At 34.7% G+C, this 15894-nt stretch overlaps 1 protein-coding gene across 2 annotated transcripts in view; it reads right to left on the minus strand.

Moving 5' to 3' along the window:
• ADAMTS19 (ADAM metallopeptidase with thrombospondin type 1 motif 19) overlaps nt 1-15894 on the minus strand; it is a 241310-nt gene that overhangs the window by 112750 nt on the left and 112666 nt on the right. The window lies entirely within an intron of this gene.

Below are 15894 nucleotides of genomic sequence, written 5' to 3' on the forward strand. Positions count from 1 at the left end.
AAGCTGAAAATCTCCTTTGTACATTAAAGCATTCACAAAAATAAATATACCACTACTGATTATTATTATTATTCATTCACTCTGTATTATGTGTTAACCACTGTGCCATGCAATTAAAGCATGAACAATCCAACAGTGAACCTTGAAAGGCAAACTTATCCAAATTGTAGGGATGAAGAAAATTAGCACAGACACATTGACTTGCCTAAAGTTTATTCAGTGAGTACCTGGCACGACAAGAATTCCAGCCCCAGTCCCCTTCTCTAATAAGTTTTCCCTATCACCTGCCCACTGAGTAGTTTCTAACCTTAACCAAGGCACGTGTACCACAGGAAGATACTTGTGACTTTTGCTGTAGGGAATCCTAGAGGGTAGAATGTGGTTAAAGAGAACAACGTGGTTACATGTGGCCATTACCAATTTGAGTGGGTCAAAGAGTATTACTTAGAGAATAATTAAGTTTGAATTTTAAGGAACAATGGATTTCTAGAGGTAAGAGTATATTTGTTTTTTGTCTACTATAGCAATCTGTTATTACTTCCTGTTTCCTGGTCTAACAGTCTTAGATTATGATGTAATGCCTTTATCTTCATTTCTCGTTTACTTTTTATTGTTTGCCTACTGTCCCTTTGGCATATATCCTCTTTCTCATAGTAGACATATTGATGCACATCAATGTTGAATGAAAAGCAAACATCTTATTCCCTTTCAAAAGGAACTCCTCTTGCAAATTAAGAGAGAGAGAGAGATCAGCCAAATTTATGTTTGACAGGATGCCTCCTGGGGCATATGCTAGCTTCTTATTGAATTAGAAGAATTTTAGATTAAATAATCCTATCACTAAACTGCTGGATTTGGCCCTTCCAAGTCTATGACTTCAGGACTTTTTTTTTTTTTTTTTTGCTCAGTGAAGGCAACTGCATTCCTTGACCCAAACTAATTCGTCTCTTCTACTTCTTGAACTCAACTATCCTCTACTGTAAAGCTCAAGATGACTGACCAAGAGATGAGTATTGGTACAACAAATGCTTACGCATTCAAACAAATATTCAAGTGCCTATAATGCACAATGCACTCAACTTTGTGCTGTGGGAGAAAAAAAAAATGTATTACACAGTAATCCTATTTTCATAGAGACTGCTGTTCAGTAGGGTATGTGTGTAGGGGGTATAAATATCAGTACAAATCAGTATATATTAGAAATTAAGGGATATTTACAATAAACAGTGCAAGGAAATTAAAAAATATATTTCCAAAAAGTGATAGCACTTGTCTTGACCATTAATGGATAAAGAAAATTGGAAAATCTACACATCAGTAGGACTGGGAGTTGAAATAAGAAAAAAACATTAGTAAAGACAAAGTTTGAACATTATGGATCATTTGCCTTCATGAGATGGAGAAGTGGACTATCATGTGAGAAAGGTAGAGGGGACCACTGTAAAAGTCAGGACTCCAAGGCTAAGTTCACTCATCAGGTAAGAAAGGACAATAAAGATTTCTGAACTAATGAGTGAGACACACCAGAAAGATAAAGTGCTAAGGCAAAAAAGACCAGGGAAGCAGGTGTTGCAGTGGTCCAAGCCTGGGAAGAATAACAATAGAAATAATGGACAGATGGGAAAGCTTTTTCCCAAGAAAACCTAGTAAAATGTGGCAACTGCTTATGAGAGGAATTAAGGGGAGAGAGGGTTAAAGATGTCTCAAATGAAGAACTGTCAGTGGTACTGATGCCAATAACAGAAAAGCGGATGTCTGAAGAAGTGGGTTTATAACCTGGTCCTACTCCTGGTTCTATTCCAGGCACAATTTTCAGCAGAGTGTGTAAGCAAACATCACTGATTTCAAAGGCTTGTTAGTTCACAAGACATCTGCATTCTTGGTACTCTGGCAAAACTTAAAACTTTAGCAGGTGCCCCACATATTTATTGCCTTCAAGGAGCTAACTTTGCATATTTATTGCCTCATTAGCCTCTTAGTACTGAAGAAACCCCTGAATTGCCAACTTAGTGGAAAAGCCATGCCTCTACGCCAAAGTTTAGAAATATATATTAGTCTTTTCGCCTGGTTCAACAAGTGAAACAAAAACCAAAACCACATAAGCATTTTCTGGCCATATCAAAAAAATGTTCTATGTTTTTACAATGACATGATTTATAATTTCCCCTAACGTATGTAATTTTATCCACTCGACATCTCTACAAAGAAGCCAATCTAATTACCATGTGAAAGTCTTAATCAGTAAATAAGCTATTAATGTTTAAAGCAGTTTCTTTCAACTTATAAAAATACTGAACTCTGCTAGAGCTTTCTAATTTTCTTGGCACAGTTACAACTATAAGTTATCACAAATGTGCTAAAATCCAAATTACAAAATTGTGCCATATACCAGTTTCAAGACAAAGAATTTTGTCCACAACTTTATGCCCACTGTATTATTTCAAGAATATAACATACCTGAAATGGGCTTTTTCTACAATTGGGAAAAGAAAGTACTGAGCCATCAGATGCTAATGGGCAAAAAATAAGTATTATTTTATTAATGTAAAACAGTGACCATTTTCAAGTCTTTCTGATTATTTTTATTGGCTGCATATTTTTTAGGCAAGGAGCCTAACTTCAGCTAGTCAGAAAAAGGTGAGATGTTCAACCATTCTAGGAAGCAAAGAAACATGAATACAAATGAAATTAGAATTTAAAATGTGTTATACTCAAAGCTGGCAAAGGAGCTGAACCTCTATTCACCAGGAGTCTGCTAAATTTGGAAAACGATCGCCACATGGCCTCCAAAAATAGTGTACCACTTTATACTCCTCTCCGAAATGTATAACAATATCTATTTCCCCCACACATTCCAACGCTGTACACTCACTTACACTGTTAAAATATCTAACATTTATTCATTGAGCACATCTGAACGGTGTTAGACAATGTTAAATACAATGTTAAATAACAAAAGCAACAAAAAAGAACAAACAAAACAAAACAAGCCCCTGTACTGAGGGACCACACTTGAATTAGACATGCAGAGATCACATAATAATACATATAATGTAAACCTACAATTGTGAAAAAATTAGGAATGAAAACTACAGACAGTCTATAAGAACATAGGTCAAGGGACTTAACCTATCCATAGAATACTTTTCTGAAGAAATGATCTGAGAGAAGAATAAGCAAAAATAGGGAAGAAGGCAGGAAGAATTTTCCTGCCAAGGGAAGGGAGTGGTCCTTACAATGGGAGTAAACATGGATTCACCTGTACGGATTTATGTAACCTGATGGGTGAAAGTAGAATCGCTTTGTGGTCTGAAGTGTCATTCTATCAATAATGCTAAGTTTTTGTTTTTGTTTTTTAATAAAAGCCATGCATAGACCTCCATGAGCTGTGTGGTACCATTTTTTTTTAACAGGGCTTTCATCATTTCTTGTATTGATTTGTAAGAGCTCTTTTTATATTAAGGAAAACATCACTTTCTCAGATACATTGCAAATACTTTCACTGATTGCGATTTATCTTCTATTGTATTTTTTTCCTTTGCAAGGATACTTATTTCTTTTTTTTTCAATATATGAAATTTATTGTCAAATTGGTTTCCATACAACACCCAGTGCTCATCCCAAAAGGTGCCCTCCTCAATACCCATCACCCACCCTCCCATCCCTCCCACCCTGCATCAACCCTCAGTTTGTTCTCAGTTTTTAAGAGTCTCTTATGCTTTGGCTCTCTCCCACTCTAACCTCTTTTTTTTTTTCTTCCCCTCCCCCATGGACTTCTGTTAAGTTTCTCAGGATCCACATAAGAGTGAAACCATATGGCATCTGTGTTTCTCTGTATGGCTTATTTCACTTAGCATCACACTCTCCAGTTCCATCCACGTTGCTACAAAAGGCCATATTTCATTCTTTCTCATTGCCACGTAGTATTCCATTGTGAAGGATACTTATTTCGAGTTGTTAATTTTATGTGACTTTTCCTTAAATACTTCTAGATTTCATATCTAGAATTATACACATTCCCTACTAAAAGATGAAAAAATTAAAAAAGCCAACCAAAAAATGTCAATGTCCATAATCATTTTGATGTGTTATGATGTCATAAATATGGTACAGAATCAGATTCCTGTTATGTTTGTTATTGAATGATTCATTTCTTTCCACAGACCGTAGGTTCTGTGCTTATGTCCTTATTCAAGCACCAGCACAAACTGCTTTATCTACTATGTAATATATTAATATCTGATAGAATTCACCCTCTCCTCTCCTGTTAGTTTTTAACAACAAATATCTTATATTGACTTTTCCACATGGAGTCTATAACCAGTATGTCTAATAAAAAAAGAAAAAAAAAGGAAAGCAAATACTATTGGCATTTTGGGCAGGTCACATTAAATTTATATAGAGATAATTATCATTTTATAATATTCACTGTTCCTATCCCAAACCAGAAAATGTCTTTCCATTTACTTAAACCACTTTTATGACTCTCTGTGTGGATATAAATTCTTCTTTTTATAAGTCTTGTACATTCCTTTGTTAAGTATTTGTTAGGTATTTTATCTTTTATATTTTTATTTTATCTTTTGCTATATTCAATATAAATGGATTTTTTCTTTCTTTATAGTGACCAAGTGGCTGCTGTTTATGTATTGAAAAGCAAAAATTGTTATATAATTTTGTAAGCCCCCCCCCTCAAATTCTCTTATTGTTCTAATAGAGTTTTTTTTTTTAGTAGGTTGTCTTGAGTTTTCCAATTATACAAATAATGTTCATTTTGGCATTCCTTTCTAGTTTTATTTTTGTTTTAATATTATGAAATATTTTCATGAAAACAAATATGTAAAATATATAATCTTTTTTTTCCTTAATGTTTATTTATCTGAGAGAGAGAGGGAGCATGCACGCACACACACACACACACACACACACACAAGTTGGGGAGGGGCAGAAAGAGAGAGAAAGAGAGAGAGAGGGAGAGGGAGAGAAAGAGAGAATCCCAAACAGTCTACATGCTTAGGGCAGAGCCTGATGTAGGGCTCAATCTCACAACTGTGAGATCATGACCGGAGCAAAAATCAAGAGTGAGACACTTAACTGACTGAGCCATCCAGGAGTTCCAGAAATTAAAAAAGCTTAACAATCAGATCAGTTCTAAGATCTGTGTCAGATGTCTCTATTAGGTCTTATGTTTCTGTCTTCCAAAGGGGGCACAGAGTATGTGCTGCTTTAGAAATAATTTCAACCCTAACGTCCTAAAGATAGTCTCATGTATTTTCTCTTAAAAGCCTTGTCTGTGATATATCAGTCTTCATTTTATGCAGAATTGATTTTTAGAAATAATCTGAAAGTATTCAATTTCATTTTTATACATGCAGTAAGCCAAGTGCATTATCATATTTTTCCGAAAAGTCAACTTTCTATACTGATCTGCCAACACCTTGCTCACATATCAGGTTTTCCTCTAGGCGTGGACTTATTTATGACTCCAGATTTTGTTCTATCAGACCATATTTGTCCATATTTCACAAATGTTTAAATGTCTTAGCTATTCTGGTTTCAAAATTGGTTTTGATTTCTGTTAGGGAAAGATTCTTACATTATTCTCCCTCTCATTCTCCTCTATCTTCGTCTTTTCCTTCTCCAAGAAAGTTTTGGCTATTTTGACTATTTGTACTTATATACAAATGTTGAAAATATTTGCCAACATCCATATAGAAGCTCTGGTGGTCTATTTATTGGAATTTCCATGAATCTATAAATCATTTACAACAGAACTGACATCTGAAGAGAATAAATTTATCCACAAATGTGGTATATTTTCATTGACACAGGTTTCACTCAATAAATTTTAATAAGGGTATATAATTTCCTATCTTTTTTTTAATTCATTCCTAAGTACTCTGTGTTTTCAATTGCTACAGTAAATAGTATCATTTTTTTAATGACATTTTGTATTTTTGTGTTGACAGCTGGTTTTTTGTATATTTATCTTATATTTAATAATCTTACTACATTCATGAATTAATTCCATACTTTACTTCTACATAACATCATAATTTTATATAGGGAATCACATCATTTGCAAATTAAAATAGCTATCTTTTTTCCATTCCCATCTCTACAGCTTTTATTTATTTTTCTGCCAAGGTTCACTTGTTTGTGTCTCCAGTACATACACAGAAGCAGATGTGGTGAGATTCTTGTGATTTTCTTAATTTGTAGAAATGTTTCTAATATTTCACCATTAAGAATAATGTTTCCCATTGATTTTGGTGAATATACATCAGCAAGCTTTGTCTTAGTGTTTTTCTTTTTAATTGTGCATCTCTTGAAATAATATAGTTTCTACCTTTAAGCTATTAACATGGGCATTAAGATTCTTAAATGATAAATGACCTTTCCTATCCTGATATAAAGCCAACTTTATTCCCTTATATTACCTTTATTTGTTTACATAGTGCTGCTTTATTTTGAAAATGTTTTCTGGGGCACCTGGGTGGTTCAGTCGGTAAAGAAGCTGACCCTGACTCCTGAATTTGGCTCAGGTCATCATCTCAAGGTTTGTGGGTTCGAGTCCCACACTTGGTTCCATGCTGACAGGGTTGGAGCCTGCTTGGGATTCTCTCTCTCTCTCTCTCTCTCTCTCTCTCTCCATTGCTCTCTGCCCCTCTCTGACTTGTACTCTCTCTCTCTCTAAGTAAATAAACCAAAAAAAAAAAAAGGAAATTTTTTCATCATTCTCAGATAAGAAAGTACTACAACTTTTATTCCTCATAACTGTCCCTTATTGATTTTTATGTTACATTAATACTAGCTCAAATAATGAGTTGCAGGGTGTTCCTTTATTTTCTAGAAGAATTAGATTAATATTAGCATTATCTATTCATTGAACCTTTTTCTGTGTCTGAACTTGTGTTTTCTTTGGGATGATTCTAATGCACTGATACAATTTTTTAAAATAGTTATAGAGCTTTATATCCTTCTATTATATTTTCTTAGAATTTTCCCATTTCATCTGTTTTTATCATGACAGTATTCAGTCTATTTTCTTAGTATCTTTTTAATACTTTCAGTATCTGTTATACTGCCTTTGCTAACTTCTAATACTGTTCAATTATGCCTTTTTTCTTAATCAATTTTATATTTGCCAATTTTATTCATATTTTCAGAGATCTAATTTTGACTTCATTATTCACTTTCATTGCATTTTCCTATTTTATTAGTTTCTACTCTTTGTGGTTTCTTTCTTCTAATATCTCTTACTTTGTTGTTATGTTTCTAACCTCTTAATATGAAAATTTAGGTCATTAATTTCATCATTTAATTTTTATATATGTGTTTAAAGTTACTCATTTTCCTCTAATTGCTCCTTATCTGCAATGCTACAAACTTGCAAAATAGTATATTTGTTATTGTTCAAGTCTGAGAGTATTCTGGTTTTCCTAATGATTTCTTCTCTGATCAATGAGTTTTTCCAGAGTATGCTTATAAATTTCTATTATGTATTTATTAAGTTTGTTTTTGCTATTGGTTGTTTAACTTAATCGTATTGTGATAAGAAAAATTCATCTGTAAATTAATTTTAGGGAATTTGTTTAGACTTGAAGAATAAAATAATATATGGTCATTCTTTATAAATATCTGTATTTTGAAAGAGTACTTATTCTTTATTACTCGGCTGCAGGTTTCATATCTGCCCAGTAGAACAACGTTTTTAGTTGTTCAAATCTTTTCTCTTCTATAGAGATCTTTCTATTCAGTTTCTATACAGAAAGCAGTGTTAAAACCTCCTACTATGATTGTGGCTATTTATCTGTTTTGTTAATGTTTCTATTTATGCTCTGAGGCTTTGTAATTAGAATATGTTAGATGCTGATAGATTTTTTTTTTCATTCCATGTCCTGAAGCAAACTACTTGCCTTAAGCCAGCTGGAAATACACATTGCCTTATAAGGGACTGTGAAGCTTTGACTTCCACTCCCCATAGTGCATTCAACCCTGAACAACTCCATCCAGTACCAAGATTAAGCACCCAGTGAATGAGAAATTCTAGCTCTTTTATATGGAAAGATGCCTTCTACCTCTAATATTTGGAGGTTTCTCCTTCTGGCTCTTTATCTTGGCTACTTATATAAAAAAAATTCACCTTTTGGGATTTTTAAGCATTTAATATGGGGATAGGAGACCTCAATGTCTTTTCAAATTCCATTCAAGAAGAATCTTTTTTTTAATAAAATATCTTTTAATGTTTGTTTTTGAGAGACAGACAGAGAGAGAGAGAGAGAGAGAGAGAGAGAGAACACGAGCAGGGGAGGGGTAGAGGGAGAGAGGGAGACAGAATCTGAAGCAGGCTCCAAGCTCTGAGGTGTCAGCACAGAGCCTGACATGGGACTCGAACCCACGAACCACAAGATCGTGACCTGAGCCAAACTCAGTGCTTAACTGACTGAGCCACCCAGGCAACCCCCATTCGATACAAATCTTAATGTGATTCCTAATGTGAATTTTTAATGTGAAAAGAAATGCCAATATATTACTTAGATATAACAATGAAGTTCCTTAAGAAGAATATTATTTTTCATTTCTGTGAGACAATTAGTACATTTGTATATTCAGCTCTTCTGCAGAGCATAGGAAGTCATAGAGACTTCACTTTTAGAAATAACAAATTTATCTTCATTTAACAAATACATTTTTGAGTACATACTATGTGCCAAGTATGAAAGTAGTATTCTTCTAGATGCTGAGAATACAATAGTGAACTAAGGAGTTAAGAATTCATTGTACACATACAAATAGATAGATAGATAGATAGATAGATCGATAGATCGATAGATAGATAAATGTGGTTGTGTCTACACTTTTAAGAAATATTAACAGAAAGGCCTCAATGAGAAGGTGGTACTTGAACAAATATCTAAAGAAGAAAGGCAAAGTCTTGAAGTAGGTGTTTTGAGTTTTAGAAAAGAGGCTGATGTATCTGGAGCCATGTTGGTAAGGAGGGGAATGGTAGGGAAGGAGGCTAGACCTGGTAGGGCCTACTGGGCCAATGTAAGGGCTGGGGATTTTACTGGTGAGATAGGAAGCTACTGGAAGTCTATGCAGAAAAATTGGAGAATTTGCTTTGCTGTGAAGGAGTCTTCCTGGCTCTGAGTTGAAACAGGCTGTGAGTGACAAGGGCTGATAAAGCAAGATCATTTAGGAGGTTACTTTAATAATCCACATGAGAGATGATGGTGGTTTGGTCCAGAGTGGCAAGAGTAGAATTAGTGAGATGTAAAGAGAATGTGGATATGTTTTGAAGGCAGAGTCAAGAGCTGATGGATTGAATGTGGAGAGTGCGAAATGGAGAGAGCTCAAAGATAATTTCATTGTGTTTAGCTGAGCAACTAGAAGAATGGAGCTTCCAATTACTGTGACAGGAAGACCTCAGGGGAGAGCACTTTTGGGTTGTGGGGAGTCATTTCTGTATGTGCATGGAATAAAGGCTCACTCCATGTGGCCTTGGCTACATTTACTAGTCTACCACATTGTTTTTATAAAATTTTACCTGATTCCTTGTTAAAAGTTTCAGACAATATTTAAAAACATTCTAAACAATTTGTGCAGCAGCATCTTTCCTCTAACACATTTTCATTGACATTCTTTGCACAAGAATATTTTACTAAGAAAATTACTATATTAAAGCATTCACTGATTTAGTACATATATATTGAACGCTTGATATGTCCCAAACACTATCAAATGCATTAGGAATCCCATGACAACAAAAAACTGGCACAGTTCATTACCTCTTGGCGCTTACACCCTGTGAATAGACGAATGAATGGACATTTACAGAGATAGTGCCATGAAGTATTTAATGGAGAGACTGACCTACACAGAACACATGCTGTAGGAAATGATTACTGATATGCCCTATGAATTATGATCAGGATGAGAGAATTCGTGAAATGGGAGTATTCCAGGCAGAGGGGGTAACATGTGCCAATGCACTTCAGTGTGAAGGGGCATAACACATGAGAAACCCTAAAAACTCTAATGGGGCTGCAAGTGTGCTAACAATAAAAGGGTACATAGTATGAAGTATGGCTGAAGAGATAAGGTAGGAACAGATTACACAGGGCTAGCCCAGAAGCAATGTGAGTAAAGGTAAGGTAATTAGAAGTATCCTTCAGCATCTGGGGTGTAGCACAGTAATTAACAACATGAACTCTGGATTCGGATAGCTTGACTCTGGACATCCACTCAGGCACTTAATTGGCTGTGTGAGCTTTGGCAGTCATACTCTCTAAAATCTAATCATCTAATATGATTACCTTCCTTCTTCAGGTGAGAGCAGAAGTCTTTGGTCTCAATGAGCTAAGTCAGGGTAGTTCTGCTGTCCAAGAAATCTCCAGATTTAGCAAGGTTAGAAAAAAACTCACAGGATTATGTTACTAACAATTACCTTTAAAACGATTATTTCTCTGGTAATTTGCATACTTTACAATCTCTAAGAGCTGGGCATAAATTTTAGTAAAAGCTTATCCAATATAAGAGGTTACTTTACTTCAAGTTGGAAGGAGTGAATTATTTGTGGCCATAAAGAAAAAAAGGATATGATATGTATATACGGTATATATTTCTATTTTTTGTTATATAAATTATAAATGCATTATATATGATACATATTATATATTTATATTCTTGTTATAATGTCTATATGTATTATACTTAGCAAAACTATCTACAACACCGCTAAATATTTGTGTCAGGAAAACATGTATTATTGGCAGTGGATCATGTCACAGAATTTATGGCTAAAAATATTTCATAAATATACAAGAACAGAGATATACAATTCAATTGCAGACCACCTTTCAGGCTAAAGAGAAAAATATTGGGCTCTCTACCAACTGAAACATGACCTCCATGCAGCACTAACTTAGAGTGTTATGTGGCAGGGTCACTCAGAGTGTGGTCCGTGCCCTGGCTGCCATTGGTGAACTGCTTTTTACCGATCTGTACCTAGACAAGCAGCTGGCACTACAATATAAATTGGCTACAGCACTAAGCACACAGTTGAGTTCAATTGACTGTTTTTCTCTTTTTCTTTTCTTTTTCATTTCTTTTTTCTTTCTTTTCATTTCATTTCAGTTCATTTCTTTTTCATTTCAAGACTTTTTCAATGAAGCAAGCAATGTGCTCTATTCTGGCATAGCTCTTTACATCATCAGGGACCACATTTTGAACGGTAAGATAATTTATTGAGCAGTTAATGAACAATCAAATTTAATGGAGAGAACTTTACTACATACACTAAAATAAAGTCTAGGTGGCCTTCTAACAGTAAAAAAGAGTGAGGGAGAAGACGAGAGAGAGAGAGAGAAGAAAATATAAAACAAATAGAAAAAAAGGTACTTTTTTAAAATTTTAGGATGAGGTGTCATTTCTAACTACAAAAAGCTATAGAAGAAATAATTTAAAAAATAACATTTGACTACTAAGAACATTTTCGGTTCAAAAACATTAAAAAACAAGATTAAATTAATAGAACTAGAGAAATCTTAACAACATATGTGATGAAAAAAGAAAGCTTTTAATATCAAAAGAACTCCTGAAATATTAATCTCTATCAGCTTCAGTTTCCTCATCTGTAAAAAAGACAATAATCACAAAATATAGCTCCAGATTTTTATGAGATTGGATTATAGAGGAGTACACAGTATTTAGTGCAATGCCCGCTAATAACAGAAGACATTATTATTTTTTTAGAAAGGCTTTAGCAATCTAAGTATGATATCTTAAGGCTTAAAAATAGTGTGCAATTGTGAAGTACAAAGTTACTGCAACAGGTTTGGGTGGTCCAAAACTCGCACATAGAAAAGACAGGTGTGGTTCTCGCCCAGGTCCTAGGAGGTAACCTATAAGCATCTGGCACATCCATCCATCCTCCCTCCCTTCCTTTTTATTTTTATTTTAGAGAGAAAGAGAGAGAGCAAAGTCGGGGAGAGGGGTAGAGGGAGAGAGGGGGTAGAGGGAGAGAGAGGGAATCTTAAGCAGGCTCTACACTCAGCATGGAGCTTGACACAGGGCTCCATCACACGACCTGAGCTGAAATCAAGAGTCGAACATTCACTCGACTGAGCCAACCAGGAGCCCCTGTAATATCTCTTCTGATAAGAATATCTTTGTTTACCTGGGGACTCCAGGACAAGTCAGATAGCTTATAACAATATGATTTGGGGGTAGGACATGACTAGCTGGACCTCTGGAAAGGATGGAGGTGAAAGATGTGCTTTGTAGGTGGTCAGCTGTGCCTCCATGACCAACATTACCACCCAGTAAAATCCCTGGATACCAAGGCTCAGGTTAGTTTCTAGGGTTGGGCAGTACTTTGTGCGTGTTTTCACACATTATTGTTTAGAGAATTAACACACAGTTAGTTCTGCACAACTCACCTGGGAGAAGACAACGTAAAGCTTCTGCCAGGTGTTCCCTAGACCCGGCCCAGATGCCTGCTCCTTTGCTGACTTTAATCCATATCCTGTTACTGTAATAAACTGTCAGTATGAGTAAAATAGCTTTACTGAGTTTTCTGAGTCCTTCTAACAAATCATTGAACCTGAGGGTGGTCTTGGGGACACTCCCCAAACACAGTAATCTAAGTACAATTTATATATCCATAATAAAGTCTGGCTGAAAAAAAGTAAAATTTCTTACTTTAACAAATTGTTGTATATAAAATATAGTGTATATGTGTATACATATGCACCCAACAAACTGTCAAATTCACGAACAACTTCCTAAGGTATTTTTTATTTATAAAAATAAAGTTTTAGGCTTTATGACAGTAAATTTATGAAGATCCCATTTGTATTTCATAAATATAAATACACTTAATACCAATAAAAATATTCTATGGTTGACATTTTTGGTTATAAGAAAAAAATCACATGCCTGACCTATTGTTTAGAAAGGAAAATAACTGTGAAAAGGAATCATAAAACATTGGAATAAATCATTTAATTCCTCTTTCTTGCTATGGACACTAATCTATACTTCTATATATAATTACATACAAGATTTTTTTAATTGGAAATTTCCTAAAGGAAAATTCGATACATTTTTACATTTAAGATTCAATCCCCTTTTGAAATAGTAAAAGAGGATTTTTGGTTCTCTTCAATTACTCAAATTCTCACCCTTAAGACTTGCTTTTATTTCTTGGTGCCCCTTACTGACTTTTCTAGCCATACATGGAGTTTCTCTGGGAAATTCTAGAAACCAAATTCAGTTAAAAAACATAAACACACTCATCCCAAATCAGTTTAGAAACATTTCATGTGTAATTATAAAGTCATTCTTGAATTGACAAGTTTGAATGGACTCACTCTGCCACTCTAAAGTTGTGGGTTGCAAAATTATACGATCCATTTTCTGTCTAAGAAAATATACTGGAAAACATAATCCTCTCCCAAAAAACAAAAGAAAGAAATTCAAAAAGAAAAAAGAAGAATTTAACAGTTTCACTTAAGTAGTTGACTTAATTATATCCCTAACAAAAAAAGCTCTGTTGATTTGTGTGCATGGACACATCAGATCCATAGACATAATTACCTAACATTTGTGAAAACTTTGCTTATTCAAGAGGCTATGTGTATATGAATTTTGTTTTATTTTTCTTTCTTCTTCCTACATTTTCCTTTCATTGTGCTTTATATCTTATACTGGATGATGATGATATAATTTATATAGATGACCTCTCTCCTATTTGTCCCTTTGTGTGTCCTTTGTTAAAGACACCACTACTCTTCACTGTTAATGTATCCCACTTTATAGCATTAAGAAAACTGGGGCGCCTGGCTGGCTCAGTCGGTTAAGCCGACTTTGGTTCAGGTCATGATCTCATGGTTCGTGGGTTTGAGCCCCCGTCAGACTCTGTGCTGACAGCTTAGAGCCTGGAGCCTGCTACCAATTCTGTATATCCCTCTCTCTGTCCCTCCCCCACTCACTCTCTGTCTCTGTCTCTGTCTCTCAAAATAATAAACATTTAAAAAAATTAAGAAGGGAAATACCAGCCCCCACTTTTGAGACAAATACTGCTTACAAGTAAAGAGGATTTTTAGTAACTAAGTAGTTCAACATATATCATATGTCCTGGTCTTAATTCATCAAGCATTACCAATACCTTTGGCACATCTCTATTGACTTTGGGTACAGCTCTATAAAAGGCAAATAAAATAATATTTTACTACCATTTTAGCCATTCCAACCTGAGTTCCTGGTCATAAACCAATGTTTCTACTACATAAAGCTCAAGTGGCCTTTCCTTAAACTATATCATTTACTTTTTTTAAGTAGAAATTCTTGACCAAACCTTAGCATGTTAATAAAGTAACCTGCGTGTGGTTGGTTCCTTTAATCTGTGTTTTTCGTACATTTTAGAATACATCAGAGATTTAAAAAATGTATTTTACATATCCTAAAATAAAGTAAGATTGTTTCTTAAAGTGAACCTTCCACTACTCAGATTGTCTGTTTCATAAAAATATACTCACACTGCTTATTATTATTCAGAAACTTGCATTTAACTTCTAAAAATTATAATCATGAATTTGTACTTATTGTCTTAATATTTTTAATACCAACTTTTTCTTTCCCCTAAACGTTACTTTCAGTATTTTTCATTCAAATATTGCACATGGTTTTCCTTACTATGATTACACTGAAATATCTTTAAATTAAGAAAACTATATTGGAATTAAGAGTCTAAATCCTATCATTCCTGGAGTACAACAATGAACTAGGTTATTGCATTACATATATTCCCTAAAGAATGATGATCTTAGAATCTTATTTATCTGTTTTGTTTCTTTTTTGGATAACAAATAAACACGTTGTATTCTACAGCACTCCACTGACCACTGAAAGGCTGCATGGGAGAAAATGAAAGTATATTTACACATTTAAAAACAGTGACACCAAAAATAAAACCACTGTTCGTCATGTCTTAGACTAGGTTACGGGCACATAGGTATGCTCAATTTCTGATAATTCACTGAGCTGTATCATTATAACTTGACCATTTTCCTCTACTTCAGTTTACTTGAATAAAAGGCTTTTTTAATCAAACACTGTGATGTCCTATATAATCTCCTCCCGAGCTTTCTTAGACCAATCAAATTCCATAGCTCAATTTACTCACTTGTCTCCAGAGTCCAGGCATCTGATGAAAATGAAGCGCACTGGGTGTTTGATAAATACTATAATACCACAGTGCCTCAGCCTGTGATGAGCTGGAAAAGATGGCCCCAGTCTAAAGGGTACAGACACTACTCAGCTCCAAGGAATGGCTGCCATATGGGACGGTAGGTCTAATGTTGCCAGGTCTGGAAATTTGAATTTTTATGTCAAATTTATACTTTTTAATGTTGGCAACTGATTCAAATTTTTAAACACTACCAGCCAAACTAAATATGTCTTTGACCAAAGAGGCCTCCATAAAGAGCACCTCCCTGTGTAGGACCTCACTAAATGTGAGTCCAATTAAAATATTTTTCATATTTTAATTGATACTGCTAGCACGCAGAGAAGCCCACATTCAAAATTCAGTCTGACTCCACACCATTTCTACTGTAAGATACTGGCTGTAAATATGTGCTTGTTGTTCATAATCCAAATCTCAGACCAACCTTATAACACAGGTATCATCCCCATTTTACTGATGAGGGATCAAAGGCCCAAAGAGAGCAGATAATGCAAAGTACAGAACAGTATGACTGAATTAGATAACCTGAATTTAAATCCTTCCTCCAACACGTACTATTTTCACAACTAGATTAAACTTAAATTAATTTCTCCATGCTTCAGTTTTCTCCCCTGTAAGATGGGTACTCTAATAGCCTTACC

Source organism: Neofelis nebulosa, chromosome 1 (assembly GCF_028018385.1).
Source record: "Neofelis nebulosa isolate mNeoNeb1 chromosome 1, mNeoNeb1.pri, whole genome shotgun sequence".
Classification (NCBI taxonomy): domain Eukaryota; kingdom Metazoa; phylum Chordata; class Mammalia; order Carnivora; family Felidae; genus Neofelis; species Neofelis nebulosa.